At 43.6% G+C, this 19,138-nt stretch overlaps 1 protein-coding gene across 4 annotated transcripts in view; it reads right to left on the bottom strand.

Moving 5' to 3' along the window:
• The window catches only part of MDGA2 (MAM domain containing glycosylphosphatidylinositol anchor 2), a 665,204-nt gene that overhangs the window by 140,221 nt on the left and 505,845 nt on the right, over nucleotides 1–19,138 (bottom strand). The gene's annotated exons all lie outside the window — the stretch shown is intronic.

Genomic DNA, 19,138 nt, shown 5'->3' with positions numbered 1-19,138 from the left:
ATGTTTTTTAGTTGATGTCCATTAGTGGAGATAAAACTTAATTTTACAGACAGCTACAGTGTTCTGGTTTTTTGTTTGTTTTTTTTAAAGGAGAGGAGGAGACACAACAGGAATTATTCCTTCACGTGATATACTGGGATTGGATTGCAATGGAGAATAGGGGCCCTCCAGGGTGATGGAGACCTACAACAGCTATAGGACCATGAACTCAGAGAAGAGACAAAAAATTGGACATGAATGGAGTTCAGATTGTTTGAAAAACCTACTACTTTGATGTTTGTATTCCCAGACGGTGAGCCTCCTTGCAGGGTGCCAGGACTACAATGAGAAACATGGTATAAGAACCTGAACAAAATAGAATAGGGGTGATACCCTGGTACAAAACTCAGCACCTTCTTCCTTTGCAGTGGCTGAGGGGGATATGAGATAATTTGGTAAGGGTCTCACCAGGGTATTGCCTCCAGGAAACCAGGTGGGCAGTCCTGTTCTTGTCTTTTCCATCTACCTGTTTAGTTGGTTTAGTCCCCCAGTTAGCAGAAGCCTGGTAGTTTTCCCATACCCTGATCTGAAATACTATTTAAAGCTATTTAGATTTGCAATTTAGCACTTTGTCAGACTTTGACGCTAATGGAATAAAAAATATGTAAAAACTGATATGCTTTAAATTTCCACTGGCTTTCTAATTGCAAGGCAGAAGTATTTTTTTCAAAATCAATACTTTTTGGAAAAAATGGGTTGATTCTGACAAAATGTTATTTGAATACAAACCAAAATGAAATATTTCAATAATGTTGAAACACCCCATTCTGACATTAAAGGAATGGAATGTTTTGTTTCACAATGACTTTTTGAAATCAAATTATTTTTATATAAAACATTAAAACAATTTACAATGGTCAAAATCAAACCAAAAATATTTCTTTTTATAGGTTTTATTTTTTTTTGCACAAAAATTTAAAATCTTATGGTTTTCATTTCATCTTTGAATGAAAAAAAAAATTGCCACTGTAGAATTTCCCAGGAAAAGAAAATCTGGTTTTTGCTCTGCTCTAGCCAGAACTTTCTGAGTGGCTCTCTAGATCAGAGAAATCGGAGTACAAAAGGGGAAGACATTTGGTGGTGGATAAGCACAGTTTTAGAGAAAACTCTTAAAAGCTGTGTGTCATCGTTATGCTCCTTTCAGACCAATAAAGAGAAGAAACGTGGAAAGGCTCCTACTCCAGAAACACACGAGAAATCTACATATCACTATTAAAAGGACTGTCTAATAGGTCTAACTTTCAGAGCCAACCCTAGATACAGTTATTACATACTGCATGAAACCTAGCTTACTCATTCCAAACCCGTCAAGACTCCCAACAGAGAAACTGCTCTCTCGTATGAAGCTTTCCTTCTGTGTGACGGGTATTAATGGGGTAGAACTTTCATTCAAGGAACTGCCTGTTGAGAAGTGAAGACTTTTGCGGTTGTGTTTGAAACCATGCAGTACAAGAGGCTTTGAATGGTGTGATAAAAGAGTGTACAGTCTATGGAGCACAGAAAGTTACAGATCACTCCTATTTCTCGGGAGGCTGATTAAACTCTCTTTCTCTGTCCTTCTCTCTCTTTCTTTTCTTTTTTTTTTTTTTGGCGCTTTCCAAAAGTCCTAAGGCAGATTTCATCCCATGGTAAATGTCCTGTCTTTAAAGGATGAAGTAAAATGTAAAACCTTTAAAAATAAACCAAACCTCTCAAAGTGAGCTGTTTAATGGACTGTAAAGCAGCCTTACATCAAGGAATTTTTAGTAGACACTGGCTATGGCTGCAGCCATTAAAGGCCCTGCAATGCAGCCACTCTAGGACTAAAATTTTCATCAGGTAGGATTTATCTGCACTGTATGGCACATTTCAAATTGTTCAATGTTAATAAGTAAAAGTCTTGCTGTGATAATGATACTAGGTTACTGTGGAATGGAGCTGAGTGAAAACTGGGACTTTGGTCCGGTGGGAAATTTTGATATTTCAACCTTTGCTTTTGCTCTGATGAAAATAAGAATGGGGATATGAGACACCTAAACTACAACTCCCATGAGGCAACGTGGCAGCTTAGGCAGATGCCAGTTTGACAATAAACTGCTTCAGTTTGATTGGATGACTATACATGTTTCAATTCAAACTGACCCCAAACTAAAACAAATATTTCATTTAATTTTTCCCCTCGAATTTTTTAATTTTGCTGAACCTGCATTTCCCATTGAAAAAAATCCTTTAGCCAGAAAATAGCTACTGGAGAAAAATCTTTACCGAGTGTGTTTTGTTGTTAAAATGTTACTATCATATAGCAGCATCTGATCCAAAACATATTGTTCCTAGATTCTTCATAGATTTTACCTTATTTAGCAGAGATCCCAATAACCTTCAAATTGTTGGCATTGAACCCAGGCATGATGTAAACTGAAAATGGATACCACTACTAGGGTGACCAGACAGCAAATGTGAAAAATCGGGACGGGGGTTGGAGGTAATAGAAGCCTATATAAGAAAAATAGTCCCAAATCAGGACTGTCCCTATAAAATTGGGACATCTGGTCCTACCCACACAAATAGGAACTGCACCTCCAATGGTAAGGCGATGCTAATTGCCTGCCGCTTAAAGACGACTCATAACGAGCATACTTTAAATGAAACTAAACCTTGTAGCATACCAGTTTCAGACAACATTTGTTACAGGCGATGGCATTCAGCTGTTGTACTTCATGCCTGTGTAACAATCAGCAAGATGTTTTTCAAATGATTGTAAGCATCTTGAAAGTCATAGGGAGGGAAAAGCATCTCTGGTGTGAAGGAAAATACATGGGCAGAGATGGTCATGCAAAGCAGAAGAATTTTGTTCAAAGTATGTTGAGGTAGCAGAAGTTAACTCTGAGACAGCCACCTCTACAGAGGTGCTCGGATGAACAGACAGAGCACAGATGGATCTGCACATCCATGATGCCAAACCCAATCCTCCTGTGCATGCCCTGTCCCTTTCCATCTTTTGTGGCCCTCCAGTTCTACTACCTCTGGGGCCCCTATACCGCTGGCAGCTAGGTTTAGACCTTCATCAACAGACTAGAGCAGCAGTTCTCACACTGCGGCTCGGGACCCCAAAGTGGGTCACGACCCCATTTTAATGGGGTCAGCAGGCTGACATAGACTTACTGGGGCCCTGGGCCAAAGTGAAAGCCCAAGCCTGAGTGCTTCAGCCCTGGGCGACGGGGCTAAGCTTACGGGTGCCCTGCCTGGGGCTGAAGCCCTAGGGATTCGGCTTTGGGTCTCTGACCTGGGGCAGTGGGGCTTTGGCTTTGGCCCCCCCGCCAGGGTGGTAGGGCTTGGGTGGGCTCAGGCTTCAGTACCCCCTCCTGGGGTCCTGTAGTAATTGTTATTGTCAGAAGGTGGTGGAATCTCCTTCCTTAGATATATTTAAGGTCAGGCTTGACAAAGCCCTGGCTGGGATGATTTAGTTGGGGATTGGTCCTGCTTTGAGCAGGGGGTTGGACTAGATGACCTCCTGAGGTCCCTTCCAACCCTGATATTATGAAGGGGGTTGCAGTGTAATGAACCTAGTAGAAGAACTGCTGAATTAGAGATGAATTGGGCCAGATCCTCAGCTGATGCAGTGACTTCCACGGCGCTATACAGATGAGGAAGTTTCCTGTTAAGTGTTCCAAAGAACGTAAAGCTTCTAAAACAGCAAAATCCCTAAATCCTTACCCTGATCTTGTTTCCAACCTCTTCCTATTAGTGTATTATGTGTACAGAAAACTTGTAACAGTTAGACAGGTAGATACACTGTATAGCTGCAGGCAAGGCCATATTCAGTATAGTGAGTGGAGATCATAGAATCATAGAATCATAGAATATCAGGGTTGGAAGGGACCCCTGAAGGTCATCTAGTCCAACCCCCTGCTCGAAGCAGGACCAATTCCCAGTTAAATCATCCCAGCCAGGGCTTTGTCAAACCTGACCTTAAAAACCTCTAAGGAAGGAGATTCTACCACCTCCCTAGGTAACGCATTCCAGTGTTTCACCACCCTCCTAGTGAAAAAGTTTTTCCTAATATCCAATCTAAACCTCCCCCACTGCAACTTGAGACCATTACTCCTTGTTCTGTCATCTGCTACCATTGAGAACAGTCTAGAGCCATCCTCTTTGGAACCCCCTTTCAGGTAGTTGAAAGCAGCTATCAAATCCCCCCTCATTCTTCTCTTCTGCAGGCTAAACAATCCCAGCTCCCTCAGCCTCTCCTCATAAGTCATGTGTTCTAGACCCCTAATCATTTTTGTTGCCCTTCGCTGGACTCTCTCCAATTTATCCACATCCTTCTTGTAGTGTGGGGCCCAAAACTGGACACAGTACTCCAGATGAGGCCTCACCAATGTCGAATAGAGGGGAACGATCACGTCCCTCGATCTGCTCGCTATGCCCCTACTTATACATCCCAAAATGCCATTGGCCTTCTTGGCAACAAGGGCACACTGCTGACTCATATCCAGCTTCTCGTCCACTGTCACCCCAGGTCCTTTTCCGCAGAACTGCTGCCTAGCCATTCGGTCCCTAGTCTGTAGCGGTGCATTGGATTCTTCCATCCTAAGTGCAGGACCCTGCACTTATCCTTATTGAACCTCATCAGATTTCTTTTGGCCCAATCCTCCAATTGGTCTAGGTCCTTCTGTATCCTATCCCTCCCCTCCAGCGTATCTACCACTCCTCCCAGTTTAGTATCATCCACAAATTTGCTGAGAGTGCAATCCACACCATCCTCCAGATCATTTATGAAGATATTGAACAATACCGGCCCCAGGACCGACCTTTGGGGCACTCCACTTGATACCGGCTGCCAACTAGACATGGAGCCATTGATCACTACCCGTTGAGCCCGACAATCTAGCCAGCTTTCTACCCACCTTATAGTGCATTCATCCAGCCCATACTTCCTTAACTTGCTGACAAGAATACTGTGGGAGACCGTGTCAAAAGCTTTGCTAAAGTCAGGAAACAATACATCCACTGCTTTCCCTCCATCCACAGAACCAGTAATCTCATCATAAAAGGCGATTAGATTAGTCAGGCATGACCTTCCCTTGGTGAATCCATGCTGGCTGTTCCTGATCACTTTCCTCTCATGCAAGTGCTTCAGGATTGATTCTTTGAGGACCTGCTCCATGATTTTTCCAGGGACTGAGGTGAGGCTGACTGGCCTGTAGTTCCCAGGATCCTCCTTCTTCCCTTTTTTAAAGATTGGCACTACATTAGCCTTTTTCCAGTCATCCGGGACTTCCCCCGTTCGCCACGAGTTTTCAAAGATAATGGCCAATGGCTCTGCAATCACAGCTGCCAATTCCTTCAGCACTCTCGGATGCAACTCGTCCGGCCCCATGGACTTGTGCACGTCCAGCTTTTCTAAATAGTCCCTAACCACCTCTATCTCCACTGAGGGCTGGCCATCTCTTCCCCATTTTGTGATGCCCAGCGCAGCAGTCTGGGAGCTGACCTTGTTCGTGAAGACAGAGGCAAAAAAAGCATTGAGTACATTAGCTTTTTCCACATCCTCTGTCACTAGGTTGCCTCCCTCATTCAGTAAGGGGCCCACACTTTCCTTGGCTTTCTTCTTGTTGCCAACATACCTGAAGAAACCCTTCTTGTTACTCTTGACATCTCTCGCTAGCTGCAGCTCCAGGTGCGATTTGGCCCTCCTGATATCATTCCTACATGCCCGAGCAATATTTTTATACTCTTCCCTGGTCATATGTCCAACCTTACACTTCTTGTAAGCTTCTTTTTTATGCTTAAGATCCGCTAGGATTTCACCATTAAGCCAAGCTGGTCGCCTGCCATATTTACTATTCTTTCGACTCATTGGGATGGTTTGTCCCTGTAACCTCAACAGGGATTCCTTGAAATACAGCCAGAAACCCTTCAACTATTCAGTTTGCCATTGGAGAATGCAGGCTGGTTTCAAAACCTACCTGATTTCCTGCCAACTCATTTGCCTGGCTCCTCATCAGCTCACCTGGCAGGTATCTGGGGAGCCAAGGATTCCAGTCTTACAGCTCACTGGTAAGCTATCCGGTGGGCTGATGAGGAGCCAATCCTGTGGAAGCTCTGGGAATGCTGGCACCCAAGCTCTGTTATGCATCGGGCTCCTCTTCAGCCTGCTGGGTGGCACTTCCTATTGAAGCAAAACATTCCAGTGTTTCTAAACCAATAGTTTTCAGATTCTGTTTCACAAAGAATTTTGCCTTTTTTTGGCTTTTGTTCCCAATAAGAAAATAACTAAGTTTTGAAATTCTGAAATCCGCCACTAAACGGAATTGCTGTTCTCTGCAAAGCTCTAACAGTGAGAGAGTTTACAATAGATTCTGATGGTATAGTTGCCAGAGCGTCTCTCCAAATAGGGGTGGGCAAAAAGTATCTGGTCATGTTATTGCAACAACTTTGTGATCTGTGTATTCAGGTCAACAAGGTAAGGCCCTCATCCTCCATCCACTTCCCTTCCCCCAACAACATTGGGTAGGGAAGAAGGGGTAATTGGGGCTACCTTAGATTCCAACGTTCCTTCCCCCGCCCCCCAACCAAATACCTTGTTGTCCACAGAGTGAATAGTAATTTGCATTGGTTCCTCCTCATATTATTTGAAGCTTTGTCCCCTCACCCCACAACCCACTACAAGGCAGGTAGCATGTGATCTGGGAAGTTCCTGTAGGAACTATGAGTTCATGGGATGCAACGAGATGGAGGTGCGGACAAGATGAGTGACATCCTTGTGGATGCACCTTAGCTCTGGAGGATTCCAAATTCTCAGGGAAATCATAGGGAACCAAAAATTTGGGGGGGAGGGGTGAAACTCCACCATATCTTCTGCGTCAAAGAAGGCTCTCACTCCTGATAGAAGAATGCCATAGAAAATTCCACAAGTTTAAGTTAAGAATTCTCACTCCCTACCCCAGATAACGTCTGCATAGGGGCAAATATGGGGTATTTACTCTCATGAAATATTTGCCTTTTAAATAAACGTTTGTTTGTTTAAAAAAGGCAAAAGATCTTTAAATAATGAGCCTCAAACTCAGCATCACCCGACTATACCTATTGATTGGAAGAAATAACCACCTCAGAACACTCATTCATTATTTATTTTATCTTTTCAGGTAATAACAGTTGTAGCTTGCATTAAAAAAAGGTAAAAAGCAACAATGAACACCACAGTCAGGATGGAGACCTGTTGTGTTAATTTCAAAGTCATAAACAGGCCCAGAGAGTCAAATGTGTTAACAAAAAGAAAAGGAGGACTTGTGGCACCTTAGAGACTAACCAATTTATTAGAGCATAAGCTTTCGTGAGCTACAGCTCACTTCATTAGATGCATATCGTGGAAACTGCTGCAGACTTTATATATACACAGAGAATATGAACCAATACCTCCTCCCACCCCACTGTCCTGCTGGTAATAGCTTATCTAAAGTGATCATCAGGTGGGCCATTTCCAGCACAAATCCAGGTTTTCTCACCCTCCACCCCCCCCACACAAATTCACTCTCCTGCTGGTGATAGCCCATCCAAAGTGACAACTCTTTACACAATGTGCATGACAATCAAGTTGGGCTATTTCCTGCACAAATCCAGGTTTTCTCACATCCAACTTGAAGAGTGGTCAGTCTGGATGAGCTATTACCAGCAGGAGAGTGAGTTTGTGTGTGTATGGGGGTGGGGGGGATGTGAGAAAACCTGGATTTGTGCAGGAAATAGCCCAACTTGATTGTCATGCACATTGTGTAAAGAGTTGTCACTTTGGATGGGCTATCACCAGCAGGAGAGTGAATTTGTGTGGGGGGGTGGAGGGTGAGAAAACCTGGATTTGTGCTGGAAATGGCCCACCTGATGATCACTTTAGATAAGCTATTACCAGCAGGACAGTGGGGTGGGAGGAGGTATTGGTTCATATTCTCTGTGTATATATAAAGTCTGCAGCAGTTTCCACGATATGCATCTGATGAAGTGAGCTGTAGCTCACGAAAGCTTATGCTCTAATAAATTGGTTAGTCTCTAAGGTGCCACAAGTACTCCTTTTCTTTTTGCGAATACAGACTAACACGGCTGTTACTCTGAAATGTGTTAACATAACCCTGTCCCTGTACAACACTAAAGATTTAACATTACTTGGGGTGAGAGGGCTTGGTCTGCTTAGTTCCATGGCAACAACCACTATTAAAAATGTATTCAACCTTTTATAAAGGACACAGAGAAAAAGGAAAAAAACAATTATTACAACAGGCCAGAGCTTGCAGTAGAATCTAGGTGAGGACCTTTGACAAGATATGACAAATCCTCAGCTGTTTCAGGATAAAATGGCCTTGTATAAAACTTCAACTGGAGATGTTAATGGCCAGGAGGAAACTTATTACCTTGTGGTATAGGACTTATACACATATCTGACTCACTTGCATTATTTGTACCCGCATTTCAGAATTCTAGCCTCTCTGAAAAAAACATTTAAGGAGAAATTGCAAAGGAAGTACACTTCACTCTCTCAAACAATTATCCTTGGGAGACAGACATTCTAGTGTTACAACAGAAGTTATATGAATGTTCGTGAGTCTAAGTACCATTGCATCATAATGATTATAACCAGGAAAATTTTAAGGCTCTCTAATTTAGACGGCAAGCAGAATGCCAAAAAAGTTTTTTTTTACCAGGTAACTGCTTTTCACTGTACGTTCTGTATCAAGGCAGTCCCTGACTGTAGTAGGTTTTTCTAATGAAATAATATCCCATTCAATGAATTTATCTAGATTTTTGTGGCCATGAGTGGTGACTCCTCCCTGTTAATTTGGTTTCTCCAGGTTCTTCTATGTCAGCCTAGGCAAGAGTATGTATTCCTGTCTCCTGGTAGGCTGAGACAGGAAGGAATAAGAACTGTGATATCATTTCTCTTGGAGGTCACTTTTCAGCTGGTTCATCTAGTAGGAACCTTATATCAACAATAAATGCCCCTACAGTGGAGAATTATCCCTAAGCCTTAATATGGAGTAAACCCTGGTGGGATGTCTGGGCTGGTATAAGAGGATTCAGAAAAAAAACAAATCAATGGATGGGAAATTATTTTTCATCAATGTCCCCCTATATCAGCCCAGAAAAGTGGGCCTTCAACAGCAATACCTGATAGTAATAACTAGCAGATCTATCTAGATACAAGATCCTACCAAACCCACCTCCCAAATTCAGCAATGGATGAAGCTGCACGAAACCCCGGGAGAGCATTATGTATAAAACTAGTGGAAGTGCCTTCAGACACTGAGTCCACTAGACTGACATTCCTCTCCTGGAGCCACCAGTCTTTAATTATACTAATAGCCACGCTTGGGGTCGCTCATATCTTTTTTGCTATCCAAAGACAAAATAAGTGATCTGGCCGTCTCATCACTTAAGTCTGTCCCAGTCAAATCCTTCTATCAATCTGTGTATCTCAAGGTTTTTCTACTTCACCTGACGTCAGGCTAAGGTTTTTTCCTTCTCGTCATCGTATCCACTTTGAATATGTCCATGTCAGTGATATTTTCTAGCAACTGGGCAAAAATTGGGTACAGCTCTCTCTATATTATTTGCAATTAGAATTCCAGTTTTGCTTTTCCATGACGAATAACAGAGTAATGGGTGATGTGGATCTGTGATGGAAAATATTATATTCCTAAATTTGGGGAAGACCAATAAGCATTTGGTTTTTGCTACTGATGTTGCTTTGCAGTGTTTAAAATGCTGGTGATGTGGGGACAAATTTAAACAAGTGCTGTTTCCAATAACTGACGGAAACATGTTGTAAATTACTCTGTTGCCTGAGGGATAGGCAGTGGAAAAGTCAATCATTCTAGCATCACTTAAAAGGCCATTTTTTTCACTTACTGATGGAATGTTTGCCTGTGTAGATAAGTTAGGTGTTGTATTTGTATGATGCTTAATAATGAAGGTCAATTGCTTTTACAGTAGAACCACAGAGTTACGAACTCCTTGGGAATGGAGGTTGCTTGTAACTCTGAAATGTTTGTGACTCTGAACGAAATGTTATGGTTGGTCTTTCAAAAGTTTACAACTGAACAATTGACTTAAGACAGCTCTGGAACAGAAGAAAAATGTTGCTTTTACCCATCTTCATTTAAATGAAACAAGCACAGAAACAGTTTCCTTACCTTGTCAAATCTTTCTTTAAAAAACTTTCCCTTTATTATTTTAGTAGCTTATGTTTAACACAGACCTGTACTGAACTTGCTTTTTTTGTGTGTTTCTGCCACTGCCCCATTATGCACTTTCGGTTCCAAATGAGGTGTGTGGTTGACCGGTCAGTTCGTAACTCTGGTATTTATAACTCCGAGGTTCTACTGTATTTCTTTTATTTTTGTGTCTGTGTTTGGGTCTACAAATATACTGGGATGTGGGAAGAAGACTTCAGGAATTTCTTGATACCTACATATGTGTGTGTGAGTGTTTGTCTGTACATACACACAGAAAATGTATATTACATATACAACTTTTCCACATTTGATCTGTACCTATAGTCTGATCTGCAAAAAAGTTTGTAAGCAATTCTGCTTAGGTGAGTAATCCCACCGGCTTCTTTGGCAAAGTTGCTCACCTGTATTAGCAGGCTCAAGCAGTAGGAGGGGAGGGATGGCTATCTCTTAGATCCCATTGTTAAACTGAAACATTTACAACAAAGTGCAAAACTAAAGGAAACTCACCTGGTGTCATGTTTCCTTACAACCTCAGATCCTGTTTACAGAAAGGTCAAGCAAAGTTCACATGCCTTTCAAGTGAACCTGGGCCAATTTAGGGTTGTATATCAAAGTCGTACCAAAACACGGATCTTCCATGATTGTGATGCACAGCACAGCTAGGTGAAATGCAGCAATTGGAAGACTCTGAATTTGGGGTTTGAAGGGAGAAAATTCAGGATTTTAATCTAAGAAGGGGCCATTTTGATCATCTTATCTGACCTGCTGTATAATACAAGGCACAGAATGTAACACAATAAAACCAAATCTCTTAACAGGAACCTGCAGTAATACCCTCAGCGTGCCTCCTCATCAGGTCTGGATCATGCACTGACACGCAGATTCTGCACTGAGCTGCTGGACTAATTACGGTGAAAGCCTCATTGACCCGCACAGAAGGAAATATTCTCAGAAAGCCTTTGACAACTCCAACCCCTTGTATCCAGTTAGCCCGAGCCCTCCTCTTCCTCCAACAGCTCTTCATGGGTGGCTTAGAAAAAGCTGCACTGGAAATTTCCTAGCTCCTGATTTAGCCTCTTTAACAGGGAAAAAAAAGTCTTCAAAGCTACAGCCCAGCTGTCTGTGAGAAGCAGCTGGAGGAGGAGCAGCTGGGCTGAGAGAAGGGAGTTGAAAGCACATCCAGCTCCATCAGCTGCTGACTTTTAGGCATTTGTATAAACGCTGACCTGGGAGTGTTAAACAGCTCCCGATCCAGCTCCTGTAAAACAAACTGCACGTTAAAGATGCTGATGACAAGGGAAGCACTGAGGAAAGTGACTGGGAGCAGATGGCAGGTCTGCCTTTGACATCCCTTCCTGCCAGCCACACTCAGTTGTGCTTCCTTGATGACTGAGCCACTGAGAAAAACTAAGGGCTAGACTGCACCAAGCCATGCCTACCTATGCAAAAAAGGTTAGATGATTTTCCCAAGGTTACGGAAGACATCACTGTCAGAGCTGAGATTAGAACGCAGGAATTCCTGGTTTCCTACTCTGGCTATGGCAATCATAAAGAACAATTAGGGGAAATAAATACGGCATTTTTAAAGGGAGGTTAATTTTTAGTCACATCCCAAACAGATCAAAGATTCTAAGGATGTTGAAAAATTGGAGAGGCTGCGGAAAAGAGAGACAAAAAAATGATTTGGGGTCTAAAGAAATGACTGACAATGAGAGATTTAAGGAGCTTAATCTATTTAGTTTATCAGGGGAAAAAAAGACTGAAAGGTGACTCGATTACAGTGTATAAGTGTCTTCACAGGGAGTCAATACTGGGTACTAAATGGCTCTTTATTCTAGCAGAGAAAGACAGAACAAGAACCAATACATGGATTTGAAACAACACAAATCCAAATTAGAAATAAGGCACAGATTATTAAGTGAGGGTGATTCGTCAATCGAACAAACTGCCAAGGGAAGCGGTGGATTCTCCATCTCTTAATGTCTTCAAGTCAAGACTGGATGCCTTTCTGGAAAATGTTTTCATCCAAACACAAGTTATTGGTGATATTTAATGGCCTCTGTTATACAGAGTTGACTAGATGATCTAGTGGTCCCATCTCACCTTTAATCTATGAATCAATAATGTTCATGATCTCCATGAAAATAGTGCCAACAACTTTCCAGTGGAAGCTAGAATGCTGGAAATCTCAAACCCAAATTCTAAACCTCTTTCACGAATGTTCATTAAACAAAAATTAAAAGGAATACTTGTGGCACCTCAGAGACTAACAAATTTATTTGAGCATAAGCTTTCGTGAGCTACAGCTCACTTCCACTGAATGCATCCGATGAAGTGAGCTGTAGCTTACGAAAGCTTATGCTCAAATAAATGTGTTAGTCTGTAAGGTGCCACAAGTACTCCTGTTCTTTTTGCGAATACAGACTAACACGGCTGCTACTCTGAAACCTGTCATTAAACAAAAATTGTAATTAAAAAGACACACTTGCAAACATATTTTAAAAAATAATACCAAACAGTTCTGAAGCTTTACATTTATAAAAAAAATAACTGTCAATAATAAAAGGAGTACTTGTGGCACCTTAGAGACTAACCAATTTATTTGAGCATGAGCTTTCGTGAGAGCTGTAGCTCACGAAAGCTCATGCTCAAATAAATTGGTTAGTCTCTAAGGTGCCACAAGTCCTCCTGTTCTTTTTGCAAAGACAGACTAACACGGCTGTTGCTCTGAAACCTGTCAATAATAAACTTCCTTTGGTGACTGTTTATCAATTAAATGGAAATTTATTCTGAAGCAAATTACAGCTCGTTTTTATCCACAGCAATCTATTATTTTCCCATTTAGCAAAACACACTTTCTAAAATTCCAAACTATGAGAATAGGTGCCTACTGTAGACTTGTTTATCATTTTGTACTGCAGGCAAGGTATTTTATCTTGCGATTATTATGTGTGAGTAGAATGGTGGTAAATTAGATGCCTTTCTGAATCACATCTTTGATACCTAGAGATAATTAGGACAGGCAGGATTTTTCCTATGCCAGTGAACCTGAATACCTGCACGAGCAGTGTTCTCAGTCATATCCTATGAATTATATCATTTGTATCTGAAAAACACTCGGCAGGGAAATAAAAAATAAACTTCCCGACTGCAATGTATTCTTACCTATTTGCGCAGGTTTCTAAGTACTGAGATTATTCCTTAGGCAGACAACTTTTTAACACACTGGGTCAGATCCACACCAAACGTTCATTGGCAAAGCTCCATTGACTTCGATGGAGCAACATCTATTTATGCCAGCTGATGGCATGCCACAATGCTTTTTATATATGTATTTATTTATTTTGCAAATAGGCAGGAGATAACGGTCAGTGACCATGCTGTGGTCCTGCACAGAGGTGATTGGAAAAGGCAAAAATACTTTGTGTGAAACACGTGCAACATTTTTGGTGACAATTTTTCACTACTCTATGAACTGGCCAGAAAATGGGGGGTGGGGGGGATGAAAAAAGAAAAAAACAAAACCTTTCATCTGAATTGTGATATTTAATACAATTTCTACTAGCTCTTCTCCTGTGCACGTTTTATTAGATTGCCAACATGTTTCACATTGAAAACTGACAACTTACACATTAAAACTTGTCGGCAGGTGTGCTGAGAGCCCTGTTTGTTATGCTGATCAACCCTGTCTCATTGTTTCCTTCTGCTCCCGAATCTGTCTGTGTCCACTTGTTGTCTTTGACTTAGAATGTAAGCTCTTTGCGACAGAGGCCGTCTTTTTGTTCCATGTTTGTACTGAGCCTAATACAATGGGGTCCCCTTGAGCACTAGGGCATGCAGGTGCTGTGTTAGACTAATACAAATACATTTATTTTTAGTCTACAAATGCACAGCACTGGCAGTTCTGACATTAAAAAAAAAATGCCAGCAGCTCAGATAACTAAGATTTTTAGTTAGAGAATGGTCAGTGTTTGCAGTATTCATGGGACTGTAATTCCTCTAGCAGGTAAGGGCAGTTCAGTTACTGAAATAACCATATTTACTTATTTCAGCTTAAAGTGGCAAGTTTACGGGCTGCCCCACAGTGAGAGGGCCTAGCTAGAGAGCAGTCAGCTAATGATACTCCACTTCTATTTTCTAACTATTTCATCCACTCCACTTGAGGTTGCGAGGAACAGGACAAAAAGATTTTGTGGGAAGGCAGAAGAGCAGTGACGGAGGTTTGAAAACCAAGGATGCCGCAAAAGAGCGTTAGTGGTGACAAATACAGCTTGTAGACCCAGGGGCCCACGAGGAGAGAGACGGGCCTTTGAAGCCTAACGGCCTCCACAATTCACACTGAAAATCCAGTTCGTGGATACAAATGTCAGCCTTGGGATGTTGCAAACTATTCACTGTGCCTGTTCTGTTTGCTGTGTCTCATGGTCATACGGCCCTGTTTCTGCCCCTGGACATGACGACAGACTTTTTGAGACCAGTGAACAACAAACTGCAAACACCACATGTAAGTCTGAACTTTCACAAGATTAATTATTCATGCTAAAATGTGGAAGTATTTTGAAATTCACAAATATTCTAAGGAATAAAGCAGAGATCATCCAAACACAAACAACCAGTGTCACCACATGAATAACTCTGGAGCAAAGCTGACTTCTTTATTTGCTAAAACATCCACCCAACATGGTTTTATTTGACCAGCTCACTCAAGAATATGATTTTAAATAATGTAAAAAATTATTTAAAGAACCATGGAATATGTATAATTTATCTTCTTTCTAAACAATCTACTCCACTGCTCATGTTTTATGTATTCTGCTTCCATACTTCATATTCTGGGAAAAGCATTTGCGTAGCAGAAGTATATTGTATAAAATAATAACAAACCATTTTCTTCTAACTTCCCTCATGACAAGACTAGCCAAACAAGTTAAAAATTAGTATTATGTTGCCCAGTTCTCCACTGTCCTGTGCCCATGTAATTTATACCAGTGCAAAGCGATGGCAAAGGGGATGCAGAATGCTACCATTCCGATGTAGGAGACCAATACCCAATTTGCCTGGGTGGATATGACTACACAAGAGTGGCAATGGAGATGCAGACCCATAGTTTCTTAGCCTACTGGCAAGTGTCACCATATGCTGAAAAGCAAGGCTATTACCTCTGATAAGCAACAGAGAGCTCAAGACACTTACACTGGAATACTGCTTTTTATGATTGTTGGGTATTATCATTATTCATGATTTGTATTACCATAGCACCGAGGAGGCCTAGTCACAGAACAGGATCCCATTGTGCTAGGTACAAACAGAATGAAAAGACGGTCCCTGGCCCCAAGAGCTTACAATCTAAGTATATGAAAAGAGACAACACACGGATACAGCCAGACCCAATGCAAGAGTGCAAGGAACCAGTGAGTCGATATTGGTCAGCATGACCGGCAACGGTCTCAACACACCAACAGCCTAACCATTGTCAAGTTTCTTGTAAGCATTACAGCAAAGGATTTAAGTAGGGTTTTGAATGAAGACTCTGAGGTAGTTTTGTGGATGTTTACATGGAGATCCTCCAAAGCATGAGATGCATGATGGGATAAAACACAAAGGGGCCTGTCTGAAAATTTAATAAGCGGGCGATGGAGTATGGTGTCTTAGGCTGAACAGAGGAGGGAGTGGACAGCTCAGTGGTGAATGAGAGCTGATAGTCAGGGTGGGGATAAGGCCTTGAAAGTGAAGACAGGCAGCTTGTGTTTGATGCAATAGGGACAGGGGAAACAGCAGAGGATACACGGGTTCCAACATGGCCAGTGTTGGCAGTGAGACATCTCGCAAATTGCCAATTTGTTACTAAAACATTTTTTTCGAATATTTCCTGTTTTCTGTATGTGGTTGGGATGAGGAGCAGGAAGGAGCACAGTTTGTGCTTAAGGCACATGGCGAGATGCTCTGAATCCTGCATAGAGTGCGCCTGAGCCTATTTGGGAACCTAGCTGTACAAACGTATGGATTGCGGCTGACTGTATGAAGTTATTATGAAGTGTTCGGATGACAGCTGCTACTGTCACAAATGCCTCTCTGCATGTATCTTTACCAAGCTGCAAACTCCATTTTGAATGTGTAGCCTTTTACCTTCTCTATTGCCTGTTGGCCTCCCTGTTGGAAATTCCAAAGGAATACCAACGAGTCGTTGACGTGAAGTGCTCTGCCGCTGAAAGGAAAGAGCTCTAAAAACCAGGAGAACCAGTTTAGCAGAGGAGAGGTGGCTTTGGCAACGAAGTCCGATCGAATTGGGTCTTCTGCCATTTTGTCTCCAGATCAAGAGGAGAGAGAAGCAACCCAGCTTCGAGGGCCTGCATGAGTTGGGCGACACTATCTGCCTTCCTGAGCCCAGATGATCCCCAAGGACTCCCAAGGGAAGGGTGAGCTATAAAGGGGCACTGCAGGTAGGATGTTTGTTGTTTTCTAAATAATCTGTTCTCTCTTGGGCTTTGTATGATTAAGAAAAAGAGCAATTATGTCAGACTTCTGCAAAATGCCCGTGTGTGTTATGTGCTTCACAGCTACTGTAAGCATCTGGAGAGATTTCAGATGCAAACTAGCAGGCTCTCCCATGAGGGTGGAGTTCTGGGGGATGGTATGTTTAAATGTAGGGGAGTCAGAAGGGCTACTATTGCAACCAGACGGGCTAGACAACTGGACAGGGGGTTGCAGCTCTCAGAAGGGGAGTTATAGTTCACGTCTCCACTCTGCAGGTTTGCCTAGGGACCCCAAGATTGGGGGACTGGCTGGACTTTCTCCAGGGGCTTAAAACACTCAGGATGCAAGGACCCAGAGACTTAGATGCCCCTGGTGGGTGGACAGCAGGAGACCGGATCCGTGACTGGGCCGGGGCACCTCTCTCATCCGCAAACAGAAATTCCACTACCATCTCGACACTGACGATTCACAGATCTACCTCTCTGCTCCAGATCTGTCTCCTGTCCAAACTCGAATCGCAGCCTATCTCTCTAACCTCTCCTCCTGGATGTCTCGAGCTCAACACAATGAAGACAGAGCTCTTAATCTTCTCCCCCAGCCCCTCTCCCTATTACTTCTTTTCTTGGACAACTCCACCCTTCTGCCCATCACTTGGGCCTGTAACCTTCATCATCTTCAATTCGGACCTCTCTCGAGCGCCTCACATCCAGGGTACATCTAAATCTCGCAGACTGCAGCTGCCTAACATTGCTAAGATACGGCCTTTCCGGTCTACCCACACAGCTAAAGCGCTCATTCAGGCTTTCGTAATCTCGAGTCTCAGTTACTGCAACGTCCTTCTCCCTTGTCTTGGCAAATCCAACCTTGCCCTGCTTGTATCCATTCTCAAGGCTGTTGCACAGATCATTTTCCTAGTCTGTTGCTCTGACCATGTCAGCTCTCTCTTTGCATCCTGCCACTGGCTCACCCTTCCCCATCAGCACAAGCTGCTTCTCTTCCCTTTCAAGGCTTCTCCCTGTCCTACCTATTCTCTCTCATTCACAGTTGGCATGTTGACTCCATCGTCCACTTGTTAAATGTTTACTTTAGCCCCTTTCTGCTTGCCCCACACTTCCTCTCATGGTTGGGAAGAGCTGCAGGGCTGGCGAGCGGAGCCCCCCTTCAGGGAAGCTAGCCCCCGGCTCTGCCCCTTCCTTCCCCACCCCCCTCGCAGCCGGAGCCCCGAGACCCCCTGCCCTGCCCCATTCCCCCCCGCCTGGAGGAGCCCTGGGCCAGCCAAAGCCCAAGGAGATGCCTAATGAACCCAGGGAGCTGAACAGCACACACGGCCGCCTCCTCCGCCCCAGAACCTGCATGGGGAATAATAAAACGAAAACACCCCCCCCCCCGTCTATCCGTGCCCACATCTCACATCTTACTTCCATTGTAAGCCCTTCGGGGGAAGGGCCTGTCCTTTTATTGTGTTGTGCAGCACCCAGGGGGCCCGGCCCATGACTAGGGCTTTGAGGTGCTGCGGTAAAGCAAATCATATGAACAACAACAAGGGTACAGCCACCCGGTTCTGCCCCTGCACAGGGCCTCTCCCGTCAGGCCGGTCTCCAGTGGTTCTACGTTCCCAAGAGTGGGCAGGGGGCCCTGACACAGGCTGGGGCAGCAGCCATGCTCCCCCCGCACTTCAGGAGATAGTGTGTCCAGTGAGCACACTGTCCCCAGAGCCATACAGTGGGGGATCCTCTGACCCCACAGAGCTGAAGACAGTGGTGAATATGGGGTGCAAACCCCAACCATGGCCTCCTCACATCCACAGATCCTCTGCCCAGAAGCCATAGCAGAGGCCTCAGTTAAATTTATTAGAACCATTTTGCATATTCAGTGACAGATTAGCCCCTGGGCCAACGGCTTTTTTCCCCTGCACCCTGACTTGCTCTGCCCGACGCTTCTGGTGGGGAGCAGGGGAAGCCCCCGCGCTCCACCCCGCTCCCCAGCAGGTGCACACGGCGGGCAGGACAGGGCAAGCCCCCACGCCCCGACCTTGCTCCCCGGCAGGAGCACCGTGCAGGAAGAAATGGGGGGACTGCAGTCGGAAAGGGTGGAGAGTCTCCCCACTTGCTCTGGTGCAGTGCCCCACAAACCCCTAATCAGCCTCTGTGCATATTCAGATCAATACTTTTTCATCTGAGCAGCTACAGAGATTTTCTGGGATGTCAATTTTCCTTAAATGGTTGTTTTCAAGAACAGTTAAACATTTCACCTGAGGCACAGACATATTTACTAGTAGGCCCTTTGCTCCATTCCCTTTTGGTTATTACACCAAAGCCAACGTTCCTTTTGCATGCTGGATGATAAAGGACCGACAACAGCATTATTTTGCCCCCTCAGTAGAGCCTTGGAACATTTCTGGCTAAGTCTACATCCAAACTTGC

This window comes from Lepidochelys olivacea, assembly GCF_965140295.1.
Source record: "Lepidochelys olivacea isolate rLepOli2 genome assembly, chromosome: 6".
NCBI classification, from domain to species: domain Eukaryota; kingdom Metazoa; phylum Chordata; order Testudines; family Cheloniidae; genus Lepidochelys; species Lepidochelys olivacea.
The sequence above is the reverse complement of the archived record's forward strand: the minus strand, read 5'-3'. Positions and strand labels throughout refer to the sequence as shown.